Source organism: Canis lupus, chromosome 10 (genome assembly GCF_011100685.1).
Source record: "Canis lupus familiaris isolate Mischka breed German Shepherd chromosome 10, alternate assembly UU_Cfam_GSD_1.0, whole genome shotgun sequence".
In the NCBI taxonomy this organism is placed as follows: Eukaryota; Metazoa; Chordata; class Mammalia; order Carnivora; family Canidae; genus Canis; species Canis lupus.
In genome coordinates this window covers 39,832,586-39,859,902 of record NC_049231.1, presented here as the reverse complement: position 1 = coordinate 39,859,902, position 27,317 = coordinate 39,832,586, and the positions used below count along the sequence as shown (strand labels likewise).

At 40.6% G+C, this 27,317-nt stretch overlaps 1 long non-coding RNA gene across 3 annotated transcripts in view; it reads right to left on the bottom strand.

Moving 5' to 3' along the window:
* The window catches only part of LOC111097698, a 57,749-nt gene extending 38,038 nt beyond the window's left edge, over window positions 1-19,711 (bottom strand). For all 3 annotated transcript variants that reach the window (XR_005365758.1, XR_005365757.1, XR_005365759.1), the window contains exons 1-2: window positions 19,616-19,711; window positions 11,143-11,419 (exon numbers count right to left, since the gene is read on the bottom strand). This is a non-coding gene — a long non-coding RNA (uncharacterized LOC111097698). The remainder of the gene's footprint in view (window positions 1-11,142; window positions 11,420-19,615) is intronic.
* Window positions 19,712-27,317: the final 7,606 nt, after the last annotated feature.

Sequence of the window (27,317 nt, the reverse complement as noted above, 5' to 3'; positions counted from 1 at the left end):
CTTTCTGAGTTTCAGGTCTCTTGTCTGTAAAATGAGGATAATAACACCAATAGCAATAGGGTGTTGCAAGGATCCAAAGAGCTAATAAAGAAAAAATTACTTTGCAAACCATAAAGTGCTATTGGGATACTGGTTTGGGGTGATCTGAGAAACAGCAAGGGACACAAGGGCTACCTGCCCATCACAGGTGGCTGTGTTTCTGCATTTGGAATTGCTAGTGTGTTAGTAGGGGCATGGTCTGTACTCTGGACCTCAGGAGATGAAAGTACAGTCAATGGGATTGTTAAGGCACATTATGAACATCAGTCGGTACAAGACCCTTCTCTTGTTTTATTATTTTCCCTCTAACTCTATTCTCAACCATCTCCCTCTACTCAACCCCCCCACATTTGGTAAATATCCCTGATATACCTAAGTCTTTGAAATGCAGTATTTTTATTTGTATGTGTATCACATTGTGCTTTAGATCTCACCCTGTGGGGCACCTCGGTAGCTCAGTGGTTGAGCATCTGCCTATGGCTCAGGTCATGATCCCAGGTCCTGGGATCAAGTCCCACACGAGCACCCCACAGGGAACCTGCTTCTCCCTCTGCTTATGTCTCTGCCTCTCTCTGTGTGTTTCTCATGAATAAATAAATAAAATCTAAAAAAACCCTCACCCAGTGTTTTACTCAACACCATGTTTTTTTCAATCTATCCATTTAACATTATGTATCTCAAGTGACTCCTATACCAGTAATTGTTTTTTAATTAGATTCTTGACATAGCTAATAAACTTTTTATTTTCCCAATTAAAGATATAGGACAAACAAATATCTACCATCTACTCTTCCTATCATTTCATCAAAAAAAAAGGCATTTTAGCATCAAAAGTTTCTCAAGGATAGACTCTCAAGCTAAACAAGAGCTTTTATGCTGAGTGCATTTAGATCACCTAGATGTGCTCTTGCCTGTGGACCAGTGAAGCTTTATCATGGGCTGGGAACAGGACAGCATTGGAGCTCAGCGAAAATTAGCTATAACTTTTAATTGTATGGTAATGCTGTAGACATTGCCAGCCCAGAGGTGGTTTCATGGGAAGCTCCAAAGGCCCCAGACTTAGAAATGTCCTGTGCTTTGTAGAATGCACTCCTATCACCACTTTTCAATTCTTAATAATTTATACACACAAGGCCCTGCATTTTCACTTTGCTCTGGGCCTCAGTTCTGGGTGGGTCAGTCTCTGTCACAAACCCTTACCACTGCCACTGGAGCACAAACACAGCTACAGATAACAGGGAAACAAATGGAGGTTGCCATGTTCCCATAAAACTTCATTTACAAAGAAGCAGGCTCGAACTGGCCCATGGCCACAGTTTGCGGACCCCTGGCTTAGAGCACAGACTACAGAGTAGACCAGTCTAGGTTCAAATCTTGATGCCAGGATCTGTGACTATTTGACCCTCGGTCACTTACTTAAATTTTTCTTAACATTACTTGCTGCCATTTGTAAAAGTGCGATAGTAACAGAGAGCTATCTCCTGGGGCTACTGCCAGAATTAAGTGAGATGATATACACAAGGTACAAACTTGCTGAAAGCAAAACTATTCTCATTTCCCTTCTTATTCTTATTTTCCTCTGGCAAGGGCTCTAGCCCTATTCTGATGCCAGGTTATTTACATATTCCAACTCTTCCACCACTCTAAGAACTTTCCAGAATATGTAGCAGGGGAAAGTGGAAGACTGTATTTGTTCCCCTTTTCCTCCTTTTCAAAGTGGACTTTTTTAGCTAAAATGAGCAACTGTTTTCCATAAACCAGAACACAGCCCACAAGCCATTGCTGCTAACTCTACATGATCCTTCATACAGGGTTCCAGAATTTTAGTGTCATGATGTGAAGTCTCAGTAAATTACCCCTGTGCTTGCTGGTAAGATGTACAAAAGCACATATATTCTACAGGCGAATATAGTTGCTTCTGCAGGTACACCTCCAATCTCAGGCCATCTGATGTTTGCATATGTTTCCTGGGGCATCAACCTTCTCTTCTGTCCATCATTAAAAGTAAGATGACAATTGGCTTCTTATCTAGTGTCTGTTTTATAGACACTGGATGTATATAAATGTATAATAAATTCATTTTACCCCTTTAGTTTCTTTATTTGATTTAAGCCTTCAGGTCATAGGCTTTGCATCACAGATGCAAAGACCCACCTCTGAGGGTCTAAAGGAAACTATAAATATTCTATAAAGAAAAAAATACCCACTTGTGTATGTGCATACACACACATAGACACACACACAACATTTCAGGAGCTTATAAATCTTCTAAGGGCTGAGGCATAACCACTAAACATCTATGAGAATAGATAAAGAATTCCTACCCGAGGACTTCCAAAAGCTTTACTATTTAAGGTATCAGAATCATAAACCCATCTACCCTGGCCAGAGAAAACTGGAAGAATAGGTATATTTTTAAAAGTATGAATTAGGTAATATGAATTCCTAGAATCTTTGAGTCCTGTTAGGCTATGGGATGATGAATGAACACCTCATAGAAAAGAAGCACTTCAGCCATCCATTAGGATAGCTTTTCTTTCCCTCAGTGATAAGACCTATATGGATGGTTCTTCCGGTTACTTTCAGGGTAGTGAATTTTGCTTCAGGAAATGTGATTGATGTGGCTCTGCCTCCATGCACACATCATTAGTCTGTGGCGGGTAAGCTCAGATGGTCGGAGCTTCGTGCTAATGAGGCGAAGGTTAGGGGTTCAGTGCCCATGTGGGCCACTTAGCTTTTGTCTCATTCATGTCCCCAGACTACTCCCAACACAGGCCACCTGTCTTGAAAATGTATGTCTATGGTCAGAAAGAGGAGCCATGTAAAAGGGTCTGGATAGATGGCTGCAAATCTATCATGACTCTAGGAAATCAACCCCTTTATGAGTTCCTGGTGGTTTATGAGGAAACTTACTTTTATTTTAAAAGGACAGCAAGCATAATACTCAAGATGTGCATGGCCCGTGGATTTTGTGAATAACTGGTTAAATTTCCACTGAATTTTATATACTTGGAAAATATGTAATTGAATGACAATATATTAGACAAAATGGTGGTGAGGTGCCCTTCACTTTAAGTAAACTAAATGTAAATATTTACTCACATATAAAAGGGTAAGCACTCACTTTGCAGAAAATTCATTTCACAAAAAGCAAGCACAGATGTTCCTGAGTTATTTAATTGGCAGACCCTCAATTAACTGTTATTGAAATAATAGTTAAATTGAACCGAACTTCTCAGTCTCATATTTCTTTTCTAGAACAAAGCATATGTTTGTGTCCAAACTGTTCTCACTCACTGTGAGTAAAGTCACTAAGATCCAACACAAGCCAAAGGTCAGGAAAAGAGACTCAGGTACTCCCTGAACCCAGACTTTTCTTCTCCTGGGTCCACATGGAGTCAAATGGTATTATTTTAGCTCAGCTCAAATCCTGGTCCTTTCCTTACTGCATGGCTAGAGCACACAGCAAACCAGTCTTTCACTCTTCCCCAACACTGAGGATGAGTTTTTGGAGTTAGCTCCAGAGTACAAATGCCTGATTCAAAGCCCAAATCTACCATTTACAAGCTATGTGACTTTTAACTTCTGCCTCGGTCTTTTGGGGTTTGTTTGTTTTACCTATAAACTGAGAATAATAACTGGCTCATGGAATTGTTATGATGATATAAATCAGTGCATTTATAAAATGTTCTTCAACAGAGGCACCTGGCTGGCTCAGTCAATAGAGCATGCATCTCTTGATTTTGGGGTTGTGAGTTTGAGCTCCACATTGAATGAATTTAAAATAAATAAACAGAATGTTTAAAAAAAGCTTTTCAACAATTTTCTGGAATATAGCTGGACTTACTAAGTGTTAACTGCCATTATTATTATTATCATTATTATTATTTCTAGCATACAACTACTATTAATCATTATCATCATTTCTATACCTATACCATGGACTCTATAGGCAGACTATTAAGGTTTAAGTACTACAGCAAAACTTCCCAATCAAGTTACTTTGGACAAGTTAATCTATCCTCTAATTGGGTTTCCTAATCAGCAGAAAAGGTTTACTCACATGGAGTTAATGATAGTATCCACATAATAGGATTGGTGAGGATAAATTGCAACAAAGTGCTTAGAATAATGCCTGGCACATTGAATCGTTGATAAAAAGCAACTCCTATGTCATTCCTGTACTTAAAGTCATGTAATAGTTCTTCATCAAATGCAGCCATTTGTCCCAACTTTTTTGGAAACTAAAAAAATTTAACATAAAAAAACAAAATCATTGACCATCACAGAGCAGCTTTAAATACTCTAAATATTTGTGTGAGACTTCAGCAATATGGCACACCCAGCTGATGGGGAGAGATCTCTTCCTGATATTAACATATGAAAAAGATATAAAACGTTCTAATGCACAAGCAAATTCAAAAGAACAAAAGGAACTTTCTATGAGGAACTGGGCACTCAATGCAAAGCTAGAACAGACCCCATCATTGCTCACTGGAGTATATTTCCTAAAACAGACCTTAGGGTTTGGGACTGGGATTATGACACCCAAGTGGGACAGGTGGGGAAACCTTTCACCTGTACAAGGTCAAGAACTGGAATAAGCCATTTTGGGAAAGCCTGGGGTTGTGAAGAGTCATGTAGGCCATGAAAAGAAGAATTAAAACTCCATTAACCTGAAGAAATAGCAATGTAACTTTTCATCTGCCTTTAGGTATAGGAGAGAAAAAATTTTCCTGTACAAAATAAGACTTCAGGTTTATGTCATGAGTGTGTGTGGGGTCCAAATTTGTATCTTTATCCTTGTACTATGGGAAAACCAAACTAAGAAACTAACATGAAAATTTCATCTATAATATGAGATACCAAGAAACCTGAAGAAAAAAAAAAAGAAAACTTCTTTGTAGGAACAGTTACACAACCCAGAAGGCCTATGGACGCCCCCTCAGCAGAGATACTCTCAAAAAAAGATCCCATCAAAACACAAGAGAAAAAAGGTACTACATAAAATGGCGAAATGGATACAGAAACAATTCAACAATATGCTGCCTCCAGGAGACTCACTTTAGCCTTAAACTAGAGTGAAACTGAGTAAAAGGATGGGAAAAGACTTTCCAAATAACGGTCACTGAAAAAAGCAAGATAGCTATACTTATATCAGACAAAACAGACTTTAAACTAAAGATAGTAAAGAGAGACAAAGAAGGTTATTACATAATGAGAAAGGAGTAAATATATCAAGGAGATATAATGATTATAAATATTTATTCACCCAACATTGGAGCCCTAAATATACAAAACAAAAACTAACAGAGTTAAAAGTAGAAATAAACAGTAATACAATAAAAGTTTGAGATTTTCATACTGCACTCTCAACAATGGCTAGATCATCCAGACAGAGAATCAATAAAGCCATAGCAGATTTAAACAACACAACACTATACACCAAACGGACCCAACAGCCATATATAGAACATCTTATTCAACAAGAGCAAAATACATATTCTTCTCAAGTGCACATGCAACATTTTCTAGAATAGACCATATGTTAGGCTACAAGATAAGTTTTAGGAAATGCAAGAAGACTGAAATCATAGAGTATCTTCTCTGACACAATGGCACGAAACTAGAAATCAATAACGAAGAAAACTGAAAGATTCACAATATGTGAAAATTCAATGACATTGTCTTGATCCATCAATGAATCAAAGAAGAAATTACAGGGGAAATTAAAAATTTTCTTGAGGTAAATGAAGATGGAAACCCAACAGAGCAGAATTTGTGGGACACAGCAAAAGCTGTTCTAAGAGGGAAGTTCATAGCAATAAACACCTACATTATGAAGCAAGAAAGATTCCAAATAAGCAACTTAACTCAACACCTTAGGAACTAGAAGAAGAACAACAGGGACCAAAGTTAGCAGAAGAAAGGAAATAATAAAGAATATAGCAAAACTAAATAAAATAGAGAACAGGGGAATGATAAACAAGATCGAGAAATCTAAGAGTTGGTTCTTTGAAAAGTTAAACAAAACTGACAAACGTTTACCTAGACTAACCAAAGTAAAAAGAGAATAGAATTAATTCTATTAGTTAATATAATGAAAGAAAAGAAATAACTATAGATATAGAGAAAGCATTCAACAAAATCAAAATTCATTCATGATAAAAAAAAACTCAACAAATTAGAACATGTCTCAACATAATAAAGGCTATATATGACAAGTCTATAGTTAACTTCATAATTAATGGTGAAAGAATTAAAATCTTTTTCTCTATTATCAGGAGCAAGACAAGAGCACTCACTCTTACCACTACTATTCAACATAGTGCTAAAAGTCCTATCCAAAGCAATGAGGCAAGAAAAAAACAAAAGATATCAGAATTGGAAAGGAAGAAGTAAAATTTTCTCTATTTGCAGATGATATGATTTTATATATAGAAAATCCTAAAGACTCAACGAAAGGTGTTAGATTTAATCATTGAATTCAGTAGTTATAGGATACAAAATTAACATACAAAACTCAGTAGCATTCTTATATAATAATAAAATTTCTGAAAAAATAAATTGATCTCATTTACAAAAGATCAAAAACAATAAAATAATTAGGAATTAATTTAACTAAAGAGATGAAAGAACTCAATTCTAAAAACTGTTAGGCTTTGATGAAAGAAATTGAAGAAGACCAAATAAATGGAAGAATATTTCATTCTTACAGTTGGAATAATTAATATTGTTAAAATGTCACTATGACTGAAAGCCACCTACAGATTCAATGCAATCCCAAGATTCTAATAGCATTTTTTTAAGATTTATTTATTTTAGAAAGAGAATGTGTACGTGAGCTGGGGGAAGGGGCAGAGAGAGAGAGAGAATCTCAAGCAGAAAACCTGCAGGGCACAGAGCCTGATGTAGAGCTTGATTCCAGGACCCTGAGATCATAACCTGAGCTGAAATCAAGAATCAGCCACTTAACTGACTGAGCCACCCAGGAGCCCTTCTAATGGCATTTTTTACAGAAGCAGAAAGTATAATTCTAAAATTCATGTGAAACTACAAAAGATCCCAAATAGCCAAGAAAATCCTGAGAAAGCAAAACTAAGCAGGAAATGTCACACTCCCTGACTGCACACCATTTTATAAAGCTACAGTCATCAAAAAAGTATAGCACCAGCATGAAGACTGACAAACTTGACCAATGGAACACAGACAAGAACCCAGAAACAAGCCCAAACATATACAGTCAGCTAATTTTGGTAAGATAACCAAGAATATTTGACGGAGAATAGATAGTTTCTAATAGTAATAATTGGACATTCACAAGTAAAACAATGTAACCAGACCAGATCTTGGACCCAGATCTTGCACCACTCAAAAACTGAACTCAAAATGTATTAAAGAGGGGATCCCTGGGTGGCTCAGTGGTTTTGCACCTGCCTTTGGCCCAGGGCGTGATCCTGGAGTCCCGGGATCGGGTCCCGCGTTGGGCTCCCGGCATGGAGCCTGCTTCTCTCTCTGCCTGTGTCTCTGCCTCTCTCTCTCTCTCTCTCTCTCTCTCTCTGTCTGTCTATCATAAATAAATAAAAATAAATCTTTTTAAAAAATGTATTAAAGACTTAAATGTAAGCCGAAACCAAAAGCTCCTAGAACAAAATTCCCTAATAGAGGTTTGGATAATGATTTGGGGATATGATACCTAAAACACAAGTAATAAAACCAATAAACAAGTGGGACCACATTAAATTGCAAACTCCTTCACAGCACAGGAAACCATCCACAAAGTAAACAGACAACCTATGGAATGGACAAAGATATTTGGAAACCGTATATCCGGTAACTGGTTAAAATCCAAAACATATCAAGAACTCCTACAACTCAAAAAAAAAAAAAAAAAAACAAAAAAAAACAACTCTATTAACAAAACGGGCAAAGGACCTGAATAGACATTTCTCCAAAGAACATATACACAGATGGTCAACAGGCACATGAAAAGATGCTCCACATCACTATCATCAGGGAAATGCCAATTAAAACCACAATGAGGTACTGCGCCACGCCTGTTAGAATGGCCATCATCAAAAAGGTAAGAGATAACAAATGCTGGTAAGGATGTAGAGAAAGGGAAACCCTTGTGCATTGCTGGTGTGATTGCAAATCGGTGCGGCCGCTGTGGAAAGCGTTCTGGAGAATCCTCAGAAAATTAAAAACAGAACTCTATGATCCAGCAATTCCACATCTGAGAATATATGCAAAGGCAATTAAAACACTAATTCAAAAAGATATCTGCACCTTCATGTTCATAGCAGCATGATTTAAAAAAAAAATTCTTAAAAACTCCTTAAGTATCTGCTGATGGATGAATGGGTAAAGGAGTTGTGGGATATATATATATGTATATATATAGCAATATTTTCCGGCCATAATGCAACAAGGCAATCTCACCATTTGCAAGCATATGGGTGGATTTTGAGGATATATTACTAATTGAAATAAGTCAGAGACAAATACTATAAGATCTCACTTATATGTGAAATCTGGGGGGAAAAAAAGCAAAACAAAAAAACTGACTCACAGAAAAAGAGAGCAGACTGATGGTTATCAGAAGTGAGGAGTGGGAGGAAGGGGAATTGCAGGAAAAGGTATGAACCTCCAGCTGTACGACAAGCAAGTACCAGGGATGTAATGCAATGATGTCTAAAATTAACACTGCTGCTGTATGATATATAAGAAAGTTGTTAAGAGAGTAAATCCTGGACATTCTCATCATAAAGAGAAAATATTTTTTTCTTCTTTCTTTTCTTTTCATTGTATCTCTGTAAGAAGCTGGAGGTTGGCTGAACCTATTGTGATTATCACTTCACAGTGCATGTAAATCAAACAATCATGCCTTCACACTTACATAGGGATGCGTGTCCATTATTTTTCAATAAAACTGGAAAAGAATTTAAAAACAGAAAAACAACAACAAAAGAAAATTCTCCAAAATGCAAACCACAAAATATTGTTTATCATCAGAGGGAAAAAAAAGTGAAGAAAGAGATGAGGGAAAACCAACCTTCCTCCCCTTAGCCTCAGAATGTCAGCAGAAACTGGGAAGGAGCCTTTTATAACACAGATAATTCAGAGCAAAAAATCTCCTGTCAGGATGGGGACAGCCTCTGGGCTGAACAGAGCAACAAGTTGACCTCACCTCCGTGGCCTTACTGCTCCACAGGTGAATGGGGCCTGAAATAAAGGTATAAATTATCAGCACAGCACATGGGGGCTTAGCCCGCCAGTGCCCTCCATTAACCTTAGACCCTCCTCTGCCTACAATCACCATGCGGAAAAAAAGGTCCCCTGTGTGGCCCAGCTGAAGGTAAAGCAAATGTTTCACCGACTTTTGAATTAAGAAAGAAAAAAAAATCTTAACTGTGGCATAGAAAAGACATAGCAATTTAGGGTTGGGTTGTTTCCTATGGAAGGTGCATGGTGTGTGTGCGTATGTGTGTGTGTGTGTGTGTGTGTGTGTGTGTATTTATCCCTCCTCTATTTTTCCCCTTTAAAAAAAAATAATTGTTAAGTTTTTCAACATTGTGGCCTTAGGAGGTAATTTGCTAAATAGGACAAAATTAGCTGATTTTTGGACCATTTAAAAGAACATTTCTTTTGAAAGCATATAAAATGTATTAAAGCAATCTTCGAAGTCTTTACCCCTGCTTGAGATTTTAATTTACTCCAAGCTAATAAATTATCCCCCTTCTCAGGAGCTATTGAAAAATTTCAGTTAAATCCTTTTTAAATTTTAATGTGTTCAATTGAATCCCGAGCAATTTAGACACACACACTCACAGCTTGGGGTGGTCAGCTCACCAAGGCAAGACTGAAAAGGGGTCAGATTAACTCGAACCCCTCCGCCCCCTGGGATTACCAAGGTGGTATTAACGAAGGCGATTTCTCCCCCCACATACAGGTCTGATTGTTGGATAATTACTTTTCCACAACAGCATTTAACAAATGCCCCATTTGAAGGCCAAGACCATTTTCTCTCCAGCTGGAGGAAGCTGCAGTAAAGGCAGGAGGAGGTGGAGGGAGGTGGGGGAGCAAGGACCGAAGGATCAGGAAGCCCGGGAGCTCTGATCAGAGACCCAAGCGGTGCCTTGGATCCGGGTGCCTTTGGTTGCAGAGTTTGCCAAGAACACAAAGGCTCACTTCATCTCAGGCAGGGCTCTGCATTACTTCTGCACACTTACCAGAAATATTTTTTCAGACTATCAATTATTATATTTGAACGTTGCATCCTGGCTCTGGGGAGCCCTTAGCAAGCTGTAGCAAAAATCAATCCGGTTTTACAACTTTTACCTTGGCAGAGCTCCAGGCCTTTATCTACGTTACCCGGTAATTTAAAGATGCCATATCTCTTTCAGTGGCACGGAAGCATTCCTAAGTATGACATGTCCTTGATAACAATAATGTTTTAAAGTTTGCACTGTTTCACCCTGGTAGGGTTAACTCGGGTGGAAGTTGCGAGGATCACCTCGGTGATTCCCACTTGTCCATAATAATCATTACAGCAGCGGTTAGCAAGACTAATAGTTTTGTTTCTCGTTGCTTCCCCTTTGCATCCTGTCTGTTATCTACGGAAGCAGCCACGAGCGCTAATTTTATTTGATCAGGTAGGAGAACCTAGTGCGCCTTGTAAATCACAAATTGGGAATCAAGTCTGAGCCCCGGTTTAGAACAAACTCGAAGTCTGAGCTAGGATGTGAACATATGACCTTCTACAGCTTGCCTCTCTCATTTGCACAGTTGGGGGGCAGGTACCGGGCATAGAGCATCACCTGCCCCTTAGCTAGGTGCACGTTTGTGGGGATGGAAGGAAGGACACTGTGGCTGGCACCATGAGAGAAGCCTGTGTCCCAAGAGCCAGGGTGGCCTGGATTTAAGAGGACACGGTGGTGTTGCTCAGAGAAACGTTTACTACTACGTCTCAAAAGCCAGGACATTTGGGCTGCAGCTGCTGCTCTTGGATACGCCAGAGTTGGTGTAAATGACAGAAGTGATTGGCAAATCCTAAGCTGTAGAGCATCTGTGATGGAACAGAAATAAAGGAGGAAGCCTTACCTTACAGCTGCATTCTGAAGAGACTGGAATGTGGAGGTGTTTGAGAAGCACCCAGCGCCTCACGTCTCTAGTGAATCAGCGTGGAGAGATAAACCAGTGAGCAGATACGGCTGGTTTTCAGATTTCTTATTCTGTACGTGTAGTTCCAAATGTGCTTGATCTGGTTTCTGCACATCGCATTTCCGCAAGTTCCTTCAGAGCATTTGACCAGAGGCTGCCAGGACCTTCTGCCTCAACATGAGCAGGTCTCCATACAATGATTCGGTAGCCACGGTTGCTGTGGAATCAAATTTAAACAGACATTAAATGAAAGATAAATACTCAGAGCCTAAAATAAAAAAAAAAAAATCCAGCAAACTATGAAGCGGATAATTCTCCCATCTACCATTCCTTCCTTCCTTCTTCCATCTACCCGTTCTGGTTCTCAGTTATAATTGGTGATACCAGGTGAAAAAAATAAAGTTCATCTGAAAGATTTCTCCTTTCATTTCAAAGAGATTTAACATTTTGTGGTTGTTTTGTTTTGCTTTTGGCCTTTTATGGGTTTTTCTGCCCACTTTTATTTTGCAATAACTATAGGTTCACAGGAAATTGCAGAGATAGCATGGCAATCTGGTGTACCCTTCATCCAGTTTCCCCCAGTGGTTACCCCTTATCACAATATTTATATTATAATTATACCGTAATATCAAAACTAGGAAGTTGATATTGGTGAGACATATATAAATGTGTATATATATGAGATATATATATGCCGTTTTATGTCCTTTTATCACATTGCACATTCCATATTCATATAATCACCTGCTTCTCCTTTGCTATCATATATATCTGCCCCTTTCTCCCACCAGCCATAAATCCTGACTGGCGACGTCTCATTTACTTTTCTCTATCATGTTGTCATAGCAAGAATATTATATAATGAGATCATGCAATAGATGACGATATTGCGACCTTGGCTTTTTTTCACTCAGCATAATGCTCTGGAAATCCACCCAAGTTGTTGCATATATCAATAGTCTGCTCTTTTCCATGTAGTAGTATCCCATGAAATGGATTTACCACAGTTTATTTAAACATTCGGTTACTGAGGGATGTCTTGGATGTTTTTAGTTCTGCAATATTACAAATAAAGCTGTTATGAACAACATGTACAGTTTTGTATGGACATAAATTCAAATTCTTATTTCTCTGGAATAAATGCCTAGGACTGCCATTGCTGGGTCATATGGTAAGCATATTTTCACTTTTAAATATACTGCCAATTTTCACAGTGGCTCTATCATTTCACATTTTACATTACAGCATCAGGGTGTGAGGACTCTAGTTTCTCTGCATCCTCGTGAGCATTTGATATTTTCGTGCTTTTTATTCTAGCTGTTGTAATAAGTGTCTAGTGATATCTCATCATGTATTTACTTACATTTCCCTAATGTCTAAAGATACTGAACAGCTTTGCATGGGCTTATTTGCCATCCGTTTATCCTCTTTGGTGAAATGACTCTTCATGAATTCATCCCATTTTATAATTGGATTGTTTGTTTGTTTGTTTAATATTTCATTTTAAGAGGAGACACCATGACCAAGTGCAATTCATTCCATGAATATGAGACCTGTTCAGTATTCAAAAGTCAATTAATGTAATCCACCCTATCAACAGGCTAACGAGGAAAAAGCCACAAGATTGTATCAATGTTTGCAGAAAAATTATTTAACAATTCCAGCACTGTGTGTCATATAAACTTTCAGGAAAAAAAAAAGAGAAATAAAGGACGTCCTTATCTTGGCAAACATATTTTTAAAACCTACAGCTAATGTAACACTTAGTGGTGAAAGACTGAATGCTTTCCCCTATGATTGCTAACAAGTCAAGACGGTCTGATCCGTCATCATGCTGGGAGTCCAGCCAGCACAAAAAAAAGCAGGAAAGAGAAATCAAATGCATGTAGATCAGAAAGGAAGAAATAAAACTGCTCCTATTTGCAGATGACTTAATGGCCTACATATTCCATATTCTCATGGGATATACAAAATCACTTTGAGAACCATTTAGAATAAATGGGTTCAGCAAGGCCATGTGTTGTATACGTATCTTGTCTTTTGTATTGATCTTTTTAAAGACCTGACATTCTTCTGCTTTCAGTTTCATTTATTTCTGTTATCTTTAGCATCTCCATTCATTCTCCTGCTTCCCTGGAGCTTATGCTGTTCTTTTCTTTTAGATTCTTGAAGTAGAAGCTTGATTTCTTAGATTGAGATATTTTTCTCTTATCTAATGTCATTATTTAATGCTATAAATTTCCCTCTTGGCACTGTTTTAGCTGTTCCCACAAATTTTGTTGTGTTGTATTTTAATTTTCACTCAATTCAATGCATTTGTTTTCAGTTTTCTTGGAGATATCCTCTTCGATCCATGACTTATGTGACATGTGTAGTTCCCAGCTATTAAGAGATTTGTGCATTATCTTTCTCTTATTAATTTCTAGTTTGACTTCCTTGTGAGCAGAGAACACCCTCCTTATGATTTCAGTTCTTTGAAACTTTTGAGATTTGCTTTCTAGCCAGGATATGGTTTTCCTTCTATACGTGCAATGGACACTTAAAAAATACATGTATTCTGCTATTGTTGTATGAAGTGTTCTATAAATGCCAATTGGATCCCTTTGATTGATGGTTTTGTTCAGTTATTCCACATTGTTTCTAATTTTCTGTATAGTTATATAAATTACTGAGAGCAGGTTTTGAAGTCTCCAACCATAATCATGAATATATGTTATGCAGCTCTGTTTTCTGATACTGATGCATTTAATGCTACTACCATGTCTTCTTGGTGGATTGATATTTAATCATTTTAATCATTATGTGTCCCTCTCCCTGGTCAATGTTTTTTAAGATTTTATTAATTTATTCATGAGAGAGAGAGACAGGCAGAGAGACAGAGACACAGGCAGAGGGAGAAGCAGGCTCCATGCAGGGAGCCCGACATAGGACTCAATCCCGGGTCTTCAGGATCACACCCTGGGCTGAAGACGGTGCTACACTGCTGAGCCACCTGGGCTGCCCCTTGGTCAATTTTCTTACTCTTAAATCTACTTATCTGACGATTGGTATATCCACTTATACATCTTTTTTTTATTTAAGTTTGCATGGCATACCTTTTCCATACTTTTAATTCAGCTTCTATATGTCATTATATTTGATGTGTTTCCCATGAGAGGCATACAGTTGGGTTATGTTTTTATAAATATGCCAACTTTTATGTTTAATTTGTGTAGTTAGATTGTACACATTTAACATATTTACTGATCCAGTTAGGTTTCAGTCTGCCATTTTATGTTTCATTTTCTGTTTGTTCTCTGTGTCTTATTTTTGTTTTCTTCTTCCTGCCTTTTGATGGATTACCTGAACTTTTTTTTTTTTTTTTTTTGAGAATTCCATTCTGGTCCATCTGAAGCAATTTTAGTTATATAGTATTACATCATTTTTTTTAGTGGGTGCTTTGCATTTTACTGTATATATAACTTATCAAAGCCTTTCTGCGACTTCAATAATACAAATGTTAAATATTTTATTATGGTTGCACACATCCCCAAGACTCTGGGGTTTTGAGGGTTTTCTTTTTCATACCTATTTTTTTCTGTTTTTCAGCTTGAGTAATACCTATGTATCTATTTTTAAGAACAATAAATGTCTCTGTCCATCTGCTGTTGAGTTTAACCCTACTCACTGAATTTTTTATTAAAGTTATTATGTTTTTCAATTCTAAAATATCCATTTGGTTCTTCTCTAGATCTTCCCTTCCCCACCACCCTCCATGCTGAGATTTTCTACTTTCATTTACTTCAGTCATGCTTGTAATTCCTCGTTGAAGTATTTTTATGCCGTCTGCTTTACAAATAATTCTGATCAAATAATTCTGACAACCATGTCATCCCTGCACTGGGAAATTTTCATTCTCTTTTGTCTTTCATTTTGTAATCTTTCTGGTATTTATTATAATAAGTGATCTCCATTTGAAACCTGGGAATTGTGGATATTAGAAGACTTTTCTTATTTAAATCTCATAATTTCGAGGTACTTGGGTGGCTCAGTGATTGAGTGTCTGCCTTCAGTTCAGGTGATGATCCCAGGGTCCTGGGATCAAGTTCCGCATCAGGCTTCCCGCAGGGAGCCTGCTTCTCCTATGCCTATGTCTCTGACTCTATGTGTCTCTCATGAATAAACAAATAAAATCTTTTTAAAAAATCTCATGATTTCAAAGGCCTTTTCTAACACCACTCTGGTGCAGGAAAGGGAAGCACACCTCATTTCTGTAGGTGGTGTGGAAGTCCAGGTTCCCTACTTAGCCCCCTTTACCACAGGAGGGAGGAAGGGCTCATTTTTACTGCTGCAAAGGAGGGAGTTCAGGCTTTTCACCAGGCTTCTGCTGTCACCACCCTGTTTACAGAGGCCCTATCCTCACATGTTCTCCATGGACACTAAATAAGTCTGGGGGAATAACCTTGTTTCTGCTGAGTGGTGGCACAAGTCCCAATGCTCCACCAGGCCTCCTAATACCATCCAGAGAGCAGAGGAAGGGGACCTCCTTACTGCCAGGTGCAGTCAAGGTGCTGCAAGCTGTCTCCACTGACAATGCATGGGGTAGGGGTCATCACATAGGAAAGGGAGTGTGCGTGAGAGGAGCATATGCATTACCACCCAATGGATGAGAATGCTAGCTCCCCTTGTCCTTGTCCGATGCAACCAGAGGCAGAGTGGGCTTGAGATATCTTGCTACACCTCATAAGAGTGAAAGGAGGGATGGCACCACAGATTTTCTATGATGTTTGTCAAGAGCAGAACTTTTATTGTATAAAAGATTTCTGTTGCACTAAGCTGGGTGGCCCCTTTTTCCCTGTCCTTTGGACTGTGTCCACTGGCATTTCCAGATTGCTGGCCTTCCCTGTATCCTGTCCAGGATACATAAGACAGAAAAAAACCCAGGAAACCCAGTGACATGTCATTTCTCAGTTGCCATCGCCCCCAGCCCACCTGCCTTCTCTCCATGTAGCAAGAGGAACCGTGAAAAGTTTATCTACTCCATCTTCCAGGAAGCAGAAGTCTTTTGATGTCCTCTCAAATTATTATTTAGTTTCAAGATAACTTTTTCCCATGACAGTTCTATGACTGGATTCATTAATGGACAAATGAGTTATTTTTTCAGGTATTGAACTTTACCACATAAGTAGCATTTGTGTTCATTAAAATTTGAAAGCAAATATAAACAACAAATAGTCCTGATGATAACTGCCTCATTTTAATATTTATGTAGAAGCTGCTGCATCATAAATATTGAGTTATGCTATTATCCCTGTCTATCCTGGCTTTTAATAAATGTAAAATCTGGCAAATATTACTACATCTATTCCTTAGTTAGCTTTGAACTTAAGAATAGAAAATATATTCCCTTATTAAAATTTGAAAAATGTCTATTTCTACAGATCCTATTTACCTATCTCTTTACCACTACCAAAATATTCTCCCAGACTTGCCCTATCTTCATCATTTTTGTAAATGCAGATAAATATAAAATTATTCACATACCTTTTAGCTATGAAAAAGCAATGAAATAAGTTGTTTTCTCATCTGCTCAGGGGTTCTTTTTTAACTATGTGGAAAAGAGAAGAAGCTGAAACTTAAAAGATAGGGAAAAATACAGGGGTAAGTCTAGGCCAAAGGAGGGTGATAGCAAGGGGAAGGAGGGAGAGAAGCAGGAGTGGAGGAAGAGAAGAACTGGACAGAGAGGAGTGAATATTAGAGAATCAGGAAGGATGATCTGGCATCATCTGAGGCCAGATTAAAACCTGTCTTGATGTTGGGACCCAGAATTTAAATGTCCATCAGCGGATGAATGGATAAAGAATATGTGGAATATATACACCACTGCATATTACTCAGCCCTGAGAAAGAAGGAAATCCGGTCATTTGAACCAACATGGAAAGACTTTGAGGACATTATGCTAAAGTAAGATAAGTCAAAGGAAGACAAATCACTTATATGTGGAATCTAAGAAAACTGAACTTGTAAAAACAAAGAGTACAATGATGAGTACCAAGGACTGGGGAGATGCTCAAGGGTGCAAATATGTAACTAGTAGATAAATACATTCTAGGGGAATAATGCAAAATATAGTAACCGTAGTCAACAATACTGAATTTGAAATTTCAAAATTGTGAATAGACAAAATTGTAACTGTTCTCAACAGGAAAAAGAAATGATAATCACATGAAGCCATGAAGGTGCTAGCCAACACTGCTGTAGTAATCACATTGCAATATAGAAATGTATCAAACGAACTTCCTGTACACCTTAAACCTACACAATGTTATATGTCAATTATAACTCAATCTTCAAAAATTAAGCAAAAATAAGTAAAAAAGGAACCTTCCAAATCTAAAGTTCTAAATGATTAATTCTTTCCCACTGATAGCTCCAGGTTAGACCCAAAACAAAGTTTGAATCAACCTACGTGCTGCTATATGGGAAACCTGCATATCAATAGCTCTGAATGATGACCTCCCCAGGGACAGAGGGACGATGCCATCAGTAGGAAGCTGGCACAATATCTGACTCATATCAAACCACAATACATGCTGACTGGATAAAGTCCATTGGAGGGACTGTGCCCTTAATGGGCCCTCGGAGCCAATACCTCCTAAAGGGCGTAGCCCTTTGGAGGCTCCAGGAGAAAATACAGATCATTTAAACACAAACACATGAGAAGCATGAATGCCAACATATACAGTCAAATGTAGTTATTCTAATCAGCAAATTCAGGAATAATATTTCAAACTTCTCTCCAATAAGAGGTTGGTGATGGTGATTGCTGAGAATTGTAGAAATACGTTTCAGCTCAGGGAGAGCTGGAATCGTTTTATAAAGGCTACCAATGTGCTCTGTGGAGAAGGATCCTGTGACAGGAACAGGAAGCAGAGTCATAGGGAAAGTGAGGGGAAGGGGGGAGCAGAACACCGTAGCCTGTCATAAATGCAAGGTCTTTGCGATGAGGAGAGTTGTCACTTGCAGAATATACACATTAAGATCACACTCTGATTTGTCTGTTATGATTGGTGAAGGCAGTATAGTGTTGTGTTGAAGGCTCTGGAGCCAAACTACACAGATTAAAATCTGGATGCCACCATTAACCAGCCATGTGACCATGGGCAATACTTACACAATCTCGCCATGCATCAGTTCCTTTAAGACCTAGGGAGAATGGTGGAACCATTGTAAGTGCCTCAAAAATGTGTGAGAACTTAATGATTTCAGTTTAGAAAGCACAGACAGATAATAAGCACATATTTTTTCATTTGTTATTATTACGTCTGAGTAGTTCCCTAGAGTGTTCATCATGTCTTTGGGCAAAAGTATAACTCTAATTAGACTTGTTCAGAAAGGAGAGAGAATGGGCAACAAAATCGGGTGACAGATTTCTCCTCCGGCACATGGGCCTCACCCAACAGCCATGGCTCCCTACTGCTCCCAAGACCATCTTCTTGTAAAGGAACAAACCAGAGAAGTTGCGGATCAGACAGGCAAACACCAGATGCCGTAGGCTGCTCATCGTGGGCCGTCTGGGGCTGTGTCTGGCCACATCCTCAGATAGTACGGGGACAGCTGTGCCACAGAGCCACCCTCACCCCATTCCCTGGGCGCTCTCAGTGGCAGGCCAGCCTGGCATCCCTGTACCTGCCAGGGGGAGTGTGAGAGGACCCCAACCTCCTCAGTGGCAGGCCATGGACAATCTTCTGCTTGTTTTTCTCCCTACATAAAACACTGAGCCCTGGCATCATAAATGAGAAAAAAGTCAATAGCATGGAGCATGGTGCTAACAAGGCCAAGGCTGAGTCTTAAGTTCACAAATGCTTTAATTAGCTTTGCTCAGAATCGGCAGACTGTTCGAAAGACCCTGCCAGCCTTGTTGCAAGTGCGTTTAGGGATAACCTATCACCATTGCCAGAAAGACCTTCAGCAGCTCAGACCAAGCACTGCCACCCTGAAGAGAAGCAGGTCAATGCCAGTGTGATGTGTGCCTTTATCATCCTGCAGTGTGTAATAGCGGCCTGTCCTGTTTGCTCACCATCAGCACACTTAGCCCTGGTTCTTGGGCTCTACATTTACTGAATACTTGTTACACAGAAGGCACAGTGCTACTATCTCTAGAGCTACAAAATCAAATAAGAAAGAGAAAAGGGAGGACGAGGCAGGGAAAAGAGGAGAAAAGAATGGGAATAGAGGAAGGAGGAAATGGGAAGAAGGAAAGAACGGCAAGGAGGAGGGAGAAAAGGAAAGTTTACCACCTCCCCGTATTCCAAAGACTGTTTTTTTTTTTTTTTTAATGTATGTTATCTCACTTAATCCTTGCCGAGACCTAATGGGTAGAAGATGCCACATCCATTTTATACACGAGAGAGCAAGGCTCAGGTAACTCACAGTTTGGAAGAAGAGGAGAATGAGGAGGATACACCAAACTTTCAATGCTATTTTTTTCTGCCTGTTGGAGCTTGAAGTGGTGATAGAAGGAGTTCTGGGTTGGAATGGGAAGCCTCAGATTCCAGTGGTTCTCAGATTGTTGATCTAGGGTATCTTGGATACGTCACAGGGTAACCCTGGCCTCTATCCTTTGGCTTGTGAACGGCAGATTGGACTATCAAGCAAACAACCTGCAGAGCATTTATCTCAGCACTGCAACATGTTAAAACAAATCAAATCCAACTGCCATTGGTAGACCTATGATCTGCAGGCCCCCCATCACCACCCATCGCCATGATTTTGCACTCTGCCACTCCCCGGCTTGGTGCCCTCCCAAAGTCTCTGATGCTTGCCACCTCTGTAGAGATCCCACAGTCCAGTAGACTAATTCCAAATGACAGATTTTTTTTTCCAATATCAGTACCAAAAATTCATTTGCAGCTTTCAGATCTTGAAATACTTGCTTTAATCTAACTGGAGCACCTGAAACAATTTAATGCCAATGATCTGTCCCAAGATTTAACTCCCTACGCTAATGCATCAAATATTCCACTCCTTTCAAGGGACCTATACATTGGCCCAACTCTTTCAAACAGGCATCCAAGAAACTGGGTAAGATAAAAAAAAATCAGGGTTTAACAATCAGGGTTTAAAAAAGATAGTGATCTCTGGACCTTTATGAAACTGGGTCCAGAGCTACTCTTTGGTGTTGAGTAGGAGTCTGAGTTTTGTGGAGAAACTGAAGACAGTCTCGAAGTGGTAATAATGCTGCATTTAGCCAGGTGATTGGATCTGTGGCATTTGGAGGTGAACATAGAGGTTTCCATGTGGATCTTTTAGAATCTTTCTGCCAAATGACTATGTAAACAGAAAAGGAATCAGTTCTCAGAACCTGCCTGCTCCCTGCATGTTTCCCTCTTCCCTTTGTGAAACGTGAGGAATTTTGTTCACTAATGAGGGAGAGTGGTCAGCAGAGCGCAGGTGCCATCTCTGAGGGGACCCCAGGCCACCACTTCACCCTCAGTGCCAGCCCTGCAGCCGGGCACTCCCCCACCTGCCAGGATTCCTGGCGACTGGGCTGACCTCCAGCTGGAAGGGGTGGCTGCAGGAAGCAGACGCCTTCCCTCCGGACGCCTGGAACCTGTCTGCCACACTTGGAACATTCTCAGCTGGGTGGCACTTCATGTTTGTGTTTTGACTACTGTTAGATGTGGCTGTGCGAGCAGGGAGATGCAGATGAGGGCACTTAGCACTTCAAAGAACTGAAGGCCTTCTTCTTAAACTTGAGAGTCAAGGAGAAAAACCAACAAAGGGGCCCAGGAGCTGGGATGCCTGGCGGCACAGCCCAGTGAGGCCATCGCCCAAGGAGAGGGGCCGAGGCAGCCTGCCGGTGTCCTCATCAGGCAGGAAGGGATGCAGGTTACAGCAGCTGTCACCCTAAGAAACCAAAAATTTTTTTATGAGTTATTTATTTATTTGAGAGAGAGAGAGAGAGAAAAGGAGACCAAGATAGAAGAGCACAAGCAGGGAGGAGAAGGAGAAGCTGATTCCTTGCTGAGCAGGGAACCCCACGCAGAACTTGATCCCAGGACCACAGCATCATGACCTGAGCCGAAGGCAGATGCTTAACCAGTGGAGCACCCCAGAAATCAGATGCTTTAAGAAGAGAAAAAGGAAGGGATGCCTGGGTGGCTCAGCAGTTGAACATCCGCCTGCAGCCCAGGGCATGATCCTGGAGTCCCGGATCGAGTCCCGCATCGGGCTCCCTCTGCCTGTGTCTCTGCCTCTCTCTCTCTCTCTCTCTCTCTCTCTCTCTCTCTGTGTGTGTGTGTGTCTCTCATGAATAAATAAATGAAATCTCTAAAAAAAAAAAAAAAAGCTGGGGGGAAGAGAAGATAAAGCACTGGCCGCTTTTGTTATGAGGTGGTGGCAAGCACAGTGCTGACGGGTAGAGGAGGCCCTGAGCCCAAGGAGGGGCGGAAGCGGCCCAGGTGGCTCCTCCGGCTCCTGAGGAGGCCTCGGGCCAGGAGCTGCCAACAGCTCCAGCTCTCTCTGGGTCCCACATAGCCCTCTCATCTCTCCCTTCAGCTTTCTCCTCCCGAGACAGGGGCTTGGCCTCTGTGAATCCTCCCACCAGGCAACTTGGTTCCTTAAAGAGAAGGCAGCACCGTGAGTGACTGATTTCAGGGGAGAACCAGCCTTTGAGGATGAAAATATTGAAACAATAACCAGGCTGGATTTGTGCTCCAATTAAAAGGTGAGGAATACTTCTCAACATCTTTCCAAAGAAACTCTGAGAATACAGCCACTGAACTTACACAACACCAAGCATGTACGTGAAAGCAGAAGGAAGTGTGAAAATCTCCACGGCGGTGACTGATGTCCAACACCACCCAAACCATGGACTAAATTCCTTGATTGTTATCCGAGTATTTGATATCATGAAAATAAAGCATAAAACAAACTACAAGAAAATTATATGTTCAATGATTAAGTTAATTTTTTTTTGTCCATAATTGTTTGGTATGCATTAAAGCAGAGCAAGGATGTGTCCTTGTAGAGGTTCTGGAAGTTTTCGTTGTTTCTGCTTTCTGAAGAACGGAGTTCTGGGGGAAAATGTGAGATTTTCCTTCCCTGAGGACTAGGTTTCTATCTGAAACTCAAAATACTGACCTCAAATTCAAAAGGTGCATCTCTCGTGTCTCCAACAAAGTTTCCAGAAAAGAGAACACATAATTGATACTACCCCTTAGCAGGCTTTAAAATTATTACATGAGCTATTAGCAGTAAAAATGACTTCTTTGGCATTGCAAACCGTAGATTGAGAGCAAAATAAATGCAAAGTGGAAATCATTGTCGTTATGAAATAAAATTTTGTTTAATCTTGGTACCAAAACCTTTATAGCTAATCTATATTTCTAAAACAAATACGTTCTGGCATCAAAAGACCTTAAAAGGACTTTGATTACAAAAGATGATTCAAATCTTCCCAGAACCTAAGAGCATGGGGCATTTGTTAATGACAAGAGAACTATCTTTAACTGAATTTCCAAGCTGTTATTAGCACAATGTCACTATCAAAAGTTTAAGTAACTCAAAATCATTCAATGCACTGAAATTTCTGATCTAAGCCAGAGAATTACTTAAGAGTTTAGAGCCAATTAAATGGTAGGAAAAGCAAAGTTTCAATAATCAATTATACTATTGATCAAATTTTTCACCAAAGAAAATTTGTAATCAACAACTATGTATTTAAACAGATTTAAAAATCCATCTTGTTCTATTCCTCATCTCCAGAGTTACAATTATTTAATATACCTTTCTGTCCTGGAGGCACAGAAGGGTGCCAGAAGTTTTCTTCAAGACTGATGGAATATTCTAGTCTGGATTTGCTTAATTTTTGACCAGCGGAGGTCAGAGAATAACTATGGGAATCCACTTCTGGTACCTGTAGACCTTTTTTTTTTTAAAAAAAAAAAAGGCGGGGGTGGGTGGTTTCTGCCCCCAGTCTGCAATCCTGAAGGATGAGAGACCTCTAGATGAGTGAAGGTAAAAATAGAAGAAATGGAGAAGCTGGTGCCTTGTGCCAATCGCTATGCACCTGCTAATGAGGCTGACATGTTTGGACTAAGCAACCCAATTTGCATTTGTCACTAGAGTAAGACATTAGCGGTGTGAATATTGAGAGGGACAGATGTGCCCCAGCAGGCCTGCCACCTCAGAAAGCCTGCTGTGCCACCAGCACCAGGGAGGCTGCCAGCCCAGGGGATGCCCCTCGCCTCTGAGGGGCCCATGGTACTGCCAGGAACAGCAGAAGAATAGAGAGACATATGTCCTTTCTCATGGCCCTGAGGTCCTGGCTAATGGACAGGGGACAAATTGGCTGGTGCCCCATTATGTGCTGAATTCAGTCCTTAGGGATTGTTTGCGGCCTTTTTAACATAAGGCCCCCATCTTTTCGATCTTTCCACCCACTTTCCAACACACCCTTCCTGTGTTCTTGAGGGATGCAAAGATTTTACTAGATTTGACTGTTCTGAGCTGGTATGTGCTGCTTCATTAGTGTCACCAAATTGTCATTCATCATCTTCTGTTTCTTCCAAATCTCTGAAAAAAATAACAACCCATTAAGTACATTTAGAGGAGCTGGTATTGTTCCCTGGTAGATGGAAATCACGTTGGTATTGTATCTGATTTTCTCCGTGGGCATATTTTCATTATACAATGAGAATTTCATATTAGGCAAAAATTGAAATTCCCAATCTGTAATATTTTTTATGCAACCTCGTGGTTTAAGGCAGAGGTCAGCAAACTTTCTCTGTAAAGGGCCAATAATGTGTTAGTCTCTCTCTTAGACAACAGCTCAACTCTGCTATTGATGGGTAAAAGCAGCCAGGGCCAGCACATAAATGAGTGGTTATGGCCATGTGCCAATAAAACTTTATTTTCAGAAACAGGTAGTAAGCTGGATTCGTCCCACAGGCTGGAGTTTGTCGATCTCTGGTTTAGGACAAGACCACTCAGAAGCTAAATGCACAGTTTTCAGAATCGTGTCCTTCTTTGGAGATGCAGAAGCCACACCAGGTCAAAAACAAAAAGGCAGGCACATAAAAGACAAATACCTTAGGATCTGACCTCAGCTCCTCCTCTCACAGCTCAATGACCTTAGCAAAGTCACACCACTGTTCTGAGCCTGGAAAATGAGGATATGGCCTTCTTCAGGCACCAGCTGGCCACTATTATTAAGTGACATGGTGTTTTACAAGCTTGGTACAGTGTAGCAAACAGTAAACACTGTATAAAGTTAGTCCCTCTAACCTCTGCAGGATGAGTGGCTGGTCCTACCCTTGTACCATGAAAGGCTCCGTTTCCCACACTCTCCTGAGTCCCCTCCTTCTCTGACCACTCCATCTCATTCATTCAAGTCTTTGCCTTTCTTCTCCTCTGGACAACTTTCTGTGAGTGTTCTCAAAGGTTCTGGCCTCAGCCCTCTTCTCTCTTCTCAGGTGACAATACTGTCAGGAAGGAAACTTCCCTCTTCCCCTCTTAGGTGTTATGATCAGGGGCCTGCTAATTAAAGTGACAAAAAAAGAAATTGATTAGCAAGAGAAAAGATAGATTTTTATGCACATACGTTATGTGGGAGTTCACAAAAAATATGACTCTATGAGGGGTTAGATCAGGGGTTAAATACTATCTTAAGAGGAGGGGAGGGGTAGAAGAATACTGATGGGAAAACATGCGAATTCTTAATAGGGGAAGAAGGGGGAAAGGGCATTATGGGAAAACAGATGACCTTTAGGAAAGATAAATAGGCTCTTACGAGAAGAGAGGACTGAAATGATCGTCTTGTGATAATATGTGTAGGTGGGGTGCCAACTTCCCCTATTGATGGTGATAAGTCAACCCCACAACTGAGTTCTTTTGGGAGGCTCTGCTTTTAGGAAGATAGGGACTTCCCCCAAAAAATATAGAAGGAGAAAGAAGAGAAGAAAGAGAGGAGACAGAGAGGAAGAGGCAGAGGCAAAGGTAGGAGAAGGAGAAGAAAAAAGGGAGGAAAGGAGAAAACAAGAAGAAAAAAAGAAAGAAAAGAAAGAAAGAAAGAGAGAGAGAAAGAAGAAAGAAAGAAAGAAAGAAAGAAAGAAAGAAAGAAAGAAAGAAGAAAGAAAGAAGAAAGAAAGAAAGAAAGAAAGAAAGAAAGAAAGAAGAAAGAAGAAGAAGGAAGGAAGGAAGGAAGGAAGGAAGGAAGGAAGGAAGGAAGGAAGGAAGGAAGGAAGGAAGGAAGGAAGGAAGGAAAAGAAAGGCAAGAGAGGAAGGAAGGAAGGGAGGGAGGGAGGGAGGGAGGGAGGGAGGGAGGGAGGGAGGGAGGAAGGAAAAGAGACAAGCCTATTCACAAGTGCCTTCAGCTCAAAATAGTTTTTATGCCACCATGGCTTTTTCTGGAACTCTTCAATACAGACACACTCTCATACTTTCAACCACTCTTTCTGAATCCAGGATTCCCACCCGGTTACTCTCAGCTCCAGTCACTCTTTGGGGAGCCTCACCCATCTGCTGCTGCCCTGGCCCCACTCTGTCCCCATAGACAACTGCAGGGTGCACAGCCATGCTGACAGCCCAGAAACTGACCCCTACAGGAACACTGCAGGCCCCCAGTGACCACATCGCCCTCCCTACATCCAGCCTGTTGCTAACTCCTGTAGAGTTGGCCTCAAAATCTCATCCTGCCCTTCTCTGCCTTACTTCAGATCTTCAATCTCAACTGGGCACTGAAGGTTCTTTTGGACCAATGTGAGTCCCCTTTTCCAGCTGTGTTACCTGCTTCTCTGATTTTTAAAAACCAATTCTGCTACCCAACAAGGCTGTTTTGTTTGAAAAAGACTGCCTTTCTGGCTCCTCCCTTTCTCCATGCTTTTCCCTCTGCCAAGAACACCATCACCAGGTCCACCCATCATGCAGGGTTTCCCCCAAGGGCCCCCTTGTCAGACATTTGTAGCAGGGACACATCCCAGCATTGAGTCTCATTGCTCCCGGAGATAGCACTCTCCAGCCACATCATTACCAAGTCCTGCCCTGCATTCCGGCTATTTGGATCTTTTTCTCTCATCTGACCAAAGTTCCTTGAAGGTGAGAACTGACCCTCATGTAGTGTCCCCTGGCGGGCCCTGCAGATAACAGGCATTGGGAGGCCATATGTTTTGTTCATGGCTCCTGGTTCCATGTGAGACATGGGAGGAAACATGTGGAGAAATCTGAATGTGTCACTTCTCAGTGGCAAGCGGGGAAAAAATCCCAGCTGTGTCCTGTGAAGCTGGTGATCCCTGCAAGCTCATCTTCTACTCTGCACTTCTCTTGACTCCCCTTAAAATAAGGGTAACAGCAGTGCTTACTCTTAAACGGAGGTGGTACTAGGGCCCCGCTCCCAGTAGCCTATCCTCTCTCCATGCACACTGCCCATCATCTGGAAGGAGTTGTAAAAACTGAAATAAGAGGTAATAAAGCACGAATTTTTGACTACCTTTGGGTGCCCAGACCTGTGGTGATATCTGTTTACTCAAGGTTGTATTAAATTTAAAGAAAAAAAAAGAAGTATTTATTCTGTTCTCTGAACTGGGCTTTGGGGAAGCTATGGGGTCTTGCATCTCTACTTGCATCCTGTCACTCATGGCCATTTCAGAGAGGGGACCACAAAAAGCAAACCATCCCCAGAGCTGCAGGCCCTCTTGGATTTGTGAGTGTGCACTCTGGAGGGCCTGGGCCCTTCTGCTTCTAGAGAGCTGGGGAAGCCATGGCCATGACCTGCATGTTGCAAACCCACGAGCACATGCAGAGAAGCCCCTGCCAGCTTCCTGAGATGAGCTCCACCAGGCGACCATTTGTATGTGCCATGTAGGGTGACACTCACACCTGACGATATCTGGAAAATCCAGAAAATTAGCTTTACTCACTTTCCCAGCAGCAAACCAGTAAAGTATCTGCACAGCGCCCAGTCCTAGGACCCACAGCCTTAGTTAAGATGCCATCTGGGAAAGAAAAAGAAGGTAGGCTTTCACTGGATGAAAATATTTCATGAGAAAAAGAAAAAAAGAATTCTCTTGAGAGGAACTTTCTGAAGAGGACAGAGCATTTTCCAGTCGTCTATGGCTTGAAACCCTGTCTTGAG